General features: G+C 30.8%; 1 protein-coding gene across 3 annotated transcripts in view; it reads left to right on the top strand.

Moving 5' to 3' along the window:
• Positions 1-1,686, top strand: part of LOC142318461 (BTB/POZ domain-containing protein 6-like) — a 58,659-nt gene extending 56,973 nt beyond the window's left edge. For 2 of the 3 annotated variants that reach the window (XR_012754921.1, XR_012754926.1), the window contains one exon: positions 1,508-1,686. The gene's annotated coding sequence lies outside the window, so the exon portion shown is untranslated. The remainder of the gene's footprint in view (positions 1-1,507) is intronic. The other variant, XR_012754927.1, reaches the window with a different exon arrangement.
• The last annotated feature ends 4,314 nt before the right edge of the window (positions 1,687-6,000 follow it).

Genomic DNA, 6,000 nt, shown 5'->3' on the forward strand with positions numbered 1-6,000 from the left:
CCAACTGTTTATTAGAAATTGCACTGTAAATATAATTCATTGCTTTTAGATCTTTATCATCCCACTCTTCTTTGTCTTGTGCCGTTTTACTTCTTGTAATAATTTCATCATATTTCTTGGATCATAAAATTAATAATTCTTCTTTTCCACATGTATTATTTTTCATCAAAACTTGGAATAGTGATATCTCCTTGTTTGGACAGTTTGCTCTCCAGTACATTATATTTTCGTTAAGACTCAATGTACTTTTTGAAAACAGATTCATTTTTTTGTTCTGGTTACAACTAATTTCCTTACACCACTAGATAAAATTCAGCTTTCTTGTAACCATGCTCTGCTACTATGTCGAGGTTCGGGTTTTAGCCAATGAATAGAGTATTAATAATAACTATATTTATTTATACTAATAATAAAAGGAAATAAACTACATTGCTGTGCTGTGTTCGGCACATCCATGCTCTATGGCAATGAAAACCTTTCTCTGTGTATGTCAAAACATCACCTGACTTCACATTCTAGTACATACATTTATCAATAGATGTCACCACTTGGCCTATTATAGGAACAGTAAACCATCACCTACTCAACACTAGCATTTTCAAAAATCTCAGTAATATTAGTGACTTAAAAGGAATCACATAAAGAAACTAAAAATGGTAATAAAACTTCAGTTGCAGTTCAATCATTTCTGTTTTAAATTTCAAGATATAAATGAATAGTCAATTTAACTGACCCTTTTTAAGCATAGCTGGACTCCAACAAAATGTTCTATTTTTAATTTACAACCTATACAGTTGATTATATAGGCATCAAAGCAGCAAAGAAGAAGGATGCTAATAAGCTTCTGACGCATTTGTTTGCCGAGTGTTGGAGATATGAAGATCAGAAATTGTGGTATGCTTATATAATTGATGGAATAACAAAATCTGATAACCAAGAACTGCAACTTGGTGACTGTTTGGAAATGACTGTGAATATAATTTTTAATGAAATGTAAAATATATCAATTAAACATTAATACTGCTTTTTTATATAATAACATTTTTCTAAATAAAATAAAACAGTTTTCTGTAATGAGTTTCATTTTTAAAAGTCAAACATGTCCCAAAACCACCCAAGGTAAAACTGATATGCTCATTCTTATCAAGCAAAATCAAACTTCTGCGAAATTTAATGTAAAATATTTAATTAACAAATAATTTTCGATTTAAAATATACATAAAAAGTTGTGATTCTTTCTACACAAACTTGCCAGTTAAATGTTTTGCCCTGATAACTAATAATGCAGAACTGATTCTCTTTCTTATCCAGTAATGGTTATTTAATTCTTACCAAAGCTAGTATTAAATCAATGTTTTATCAAGTATTATTTGTGGCATACTGTAAAACATAGAAAATAAACACAAGTTGACAAGTGAACATGTCCTTATACAATACAAAAACTCCCATATGCTAGATTTATTGTATATTTTAATTTTGCCTTTTGATTATTTCATTTTTTATTCAGGTGTGGATGAAGTTACATAATAGTGAAGAATGTGATTAGAATGAAAAAGAAAATGAAGAACAAAGTGATAATAAATAAAGCAGTAATGAAGCATATGATTAAAATGGATTGTGATAGATTCCATTAGTAATTCTTTTTCACACCATATGTTAATTTGTTTTTTCTAAATAAAAATACAACTTTTATTTTATTACTTTTTTTGTACCTTTCCCAGTAATTTTATATTTATATTAATTAATATAAGTGTGGCACTATCCAAAAGTTTGAGACTTCGTTTTTTTTTTTTTTAAGTAAAATCTTGTTTTAATAATTTAATTATATTGTCTTCATAACCTTTATCTACCAAGATTGTATAGGATTTCATGTCAAAATTGTATATGTAATGGAAGTAATCATGATGCTTATACCGACTGATAAAGTAGCCCTAAAAAAATAAATCAGTAACTCAGTGACTGCATAAATGATAATCATTTTTACAGAGTGTTTACTTGACACTTCTCCTCTTTCAGCAACAAGTATACTTCTCAGAGCATGTTAAGTAATCCTACTTTAAGTTTGAAAGCAAACTGTGGTAAATAAAATCTATAAATAAATTATGAAATAAAGGGTTTGAGTTTTAAATAAATACTTTATTGTAGTAGTTTCTCTTTTCTTTCTGAATCATCGGTTAGTTACTTTGTTGCTACTCTCTATTCCTTTCTCTTCTGTGCTAACCATTTAATTTTTAGCTATTCATTATCCTACTTTTTCAACTGTCTGTTTTATATACTACAGTTGACATATAATAATGTATCCATTTGTAATATCAGTTGTAATATCCAGTTGACATCTTCATACCACTGTAGCCAGTACTGTCTGACTTTGTTGTTTAATCAATAATGAAACACTTAATAGTATTGAAGCTACTTATGAAGTTATTTTACTTCCTTCCTACAATAGGTGACTCTGGTTGTAGGTGATCAGACCACTTCAAGTACCTAGAACATGAAAGAATCACTTGATGCTAAGTCTGAGTTGTAGGAAGATTATCCATTTGTTTTCAGCCAGGTGATGTAAATGAGTTCTTGGGTTCAGCAGCAGCATACTGTCTTATGTTTTGTTAACGATTTCACAATTCATCTGCCATTCAATCATCTGCTTTCAATTTCTTGCATTCAAAAAACTGTTGTCATATTAGATATCCATAACATATACCACTGTCAGTGGGTCCTTCAATTTTCTTAAATATTTAAAATATTCCAAGTGACCTATAAATAAGAGCTCTCTCTTTTTATGACATGAGTAGCAAGCTAATGCGTGAAGGAGCTCAATGCCCAAATAACTAAAGCACTGTAGTGGCCATATTTGGGAACATTTGTTGTAAGTAACCAGACATAAGACATTATTAGTCACCATTAAAAATGGTATATCTATTCTCAACTATAATTAGAATACTAGGCTTATTAGGGAAAGTGAGAAAGTATTTTCTGTTGATCTTCTTTACTGAGCAAAATATACCATTGCATATTGTTTATTTATTTTTGTTACATACGCACAGTTGCAGCAAATTACTTATTTATTTATTCTTTTTTATGACAAGAAATTCATTTTGTAGCATTTGGAATGTTAAGGTTGACAGAGATCCTAGTATCTTCTTGATGAAATTACTTTCCCATGGAGGTCAGTAAACAATTGGTGTTAATTATCACATTAACCAATTTTTTTTTTCATGAACCCTTAGGATGATAATGTTATGTTTTTATATACCAATTTATCAAATAAAGGGGACGGCAACTCCATGGGAAAGCCTTCGCGAGGTGTTAAGTTAAGACCGAGACCCGGCCGAGGCTATTGGTTTTCATTGGGTGCTTGCGCCCTTGGTGCTGGCACCTTCGGGCAAGGCATAATGACCGAGATCCGGTTCCTGGTGGTGGCGGGGCGGGGAACGGCATAGCCGGGCCCTGTTTCCTCCGCCGGGGATTAGAAGGCAGGCACAAAAGATCCAGAACCAGGGGGGGTGCCGGAAGTTAAGCCGGTGGATGGGGAGACCTCCTTGTTAGAGTCGGAAGGACACATCCCTGGGCCGAGTATACTTAATTGGATGTCCGGCCCAGGGATGTAGGGAGAAAAAAAAAATTTATCAAATAAAAAGAATCTATGATTTATTAAAAGGATTTATATTTTTTATATAAAAGATTAAAAAAAACTAATCATTTTGCTTGCTTAAAAAGAATCTATGCTAAATCATCCTTTTCATTTAATAAAAAGACTTCATAGATTTTTTTTACAAAAAAAAATCTAAGCTAAATGGTAATTAAAATGGATTGAAGTGCAAGGAAATACTTGGAAACCATTTACATGAAAAGGTTACTGAAAATCTAAAACTGGTTGCGATTTAAATTTTATCAATTATCGTCTGTTACTGATCAACTAGTATATTGTGTGTATTAAAAAAATAATAGATAAAGGAAAAACTTGTAATGAAATAAAAAATTAACAATAAACAAAATGCATTGTTAAATTAAATAAAGACAACGTTAAAATAGGAAAAGGTATCTCAGTAAATTGCCTAGGCTTTGCGGACGATTTAGCCCTACTATCCCAAAATATAGAAGAGGCCAAATACCAACTGTCAACATTGGAAGAGATTGCAGGAAAAATCTGTCTAAAAATTTCATACGAAAAAACCAAAATTATGGTGAGAGACCCACTATGCATAAGCAAAGTAAAAATAAACAATAACGACATAGAACTAATAGAAAATTTTAAATATTTGGGGAAAACTTCACACATAACCTCCGAGAAAATCCAAACTGGAATGAAAGAATAAATAAACTCATCAAAGTCACAATAAAAACACAAAACAGCTGTAACAAAAAATGCATGTCCATAAACACAAAAATAAGACATTATAACTCAGTTATCCAACCAGAAATACTTTACGGATGTGAAACCATATTTGGACCGTACCAGAGAAGGTTTACCGACAAACTGGAAAAGATTGAAAGACAGGTTCTACGACGATGCATTGGGAAAAACATGAAAAAAGACGGGATTTGGAGAATTATTCCAAACGAAGAAATTTACAAAACTATCATCCCGATAACTAATAAATTTAGAAAGAAGAGAATTTCCTTTCTAGAACATATTTTCAGAATGGAAGAGACCAGACTTATCAGACGGATAATCGAACTATTCTGGAACAAGAAAAGCAGACCGAACTGGTTATACGAAGTACAGAAAGATATGGAGGAATTAGACATAACCCGTGAAAACCTAAAAACGAAAAACAGAAACTATGAGAAATTAAAAAATAAAGAAACAAGATTCCTATCACAACCCAAGAAAACAATAAGCCGGGTGTACTCTGAACAAGAAAGGGCAACAAGATCTGAAACCCTTAGAAATTAATGGCAAAAAAGAAAAGCTGAAAAACAACAAATCAGCAAGAAAAGAAAGAACTTGCCAAAAAATGAACTTAAGTGATCCATTATGGTCTTAAAAGTAAAAAAAAAAAAAAAAAAAAAGTTTAGTTGATAGTTAAAGCGTAATTTTAGAAATAAGTATATGAAGTGTAAGTGATAAAAAGAAATTGTAAAGTAGGAAGAAAATTAAACAACAAACATTTTTGAACAAAAAAAAAATGGTCTTAAAAGTAAAAAAAAAAAAAAAATGCATTGAGGGGATAATCCTGTAACGCTTAGCCACACACATTGAGTGCTGTCACAAAGGCTTTTCTGAAGTTAAAATTCAAACTCATACATACCATATTAAAGAATTTGGCAGTCTGTGACTTTCAGTTCTTCCTGAATTTAAATAGGAATCTTGAAGGCATTTATTTAATCTCTAATGATAAAGCAAAGTTGACATTGTGATCAAGGAAACACTATGAGAATTCTTCGTTGATATGATGAAAATTATTAAGTGAAGCAGTAAATTTTTACTGTATTTAAAAGTAAAAGTCACTCTTCCAGCCAATGTAGTTTTATTTTGTTTTCATTTGAATATCTTTCCATTTGCAGATTATCAGCGAGTAAGGATTACTTTTTAGCCACCCTCTTATATTATTTTAGACATTCCAGTTGAAAGTTAAGTTAACTTAAAAACAATCTAAACTATTAAAACTTAAAAACAGTCTATATCTGATAACAATCTACTTTCAGATTTTACGTAATTTTTTTTTAATGTTTTATGAACAATTTTGTTTTCCTATTTATTATAGTCTTTTTCATCTCATGGACTACTATAAGAGAAACATAGTTAATGGTTGTTAATATGATTTTTTTATGCTTTCATTGCCACAGAGGCTGCAATAATAATTGTAATCAATACACTGAAAATGTGTAAATTTATTTTAACTTATTTTAAGTAACAGAATACCTGATGGTTGCAGGTGACCTGATCTAAGACAAGTCACTGAAAAATAAAAATCCCATGGAAGAAGACTTACTAGGGGAAGTAAGATGTGGCCCACTGAGCCAAAGATACAGTTGTGCATCACCAAATATACTAAA

This window comes from Lycorma delicatula, chromosome 1 (assembly GCF_047948215.1).
Source record: "Lycorma delicatula isolate Av1 chromosome 1, ASM4794821v1, whole genome shotgun sequence".
Classification (NCBI taxonomy): Eukaryota; Metazoa; Arthropoda; class Insecta; order Hemiptera; family Fulgoridae; genus Lycorma; species Lycorma delicatula.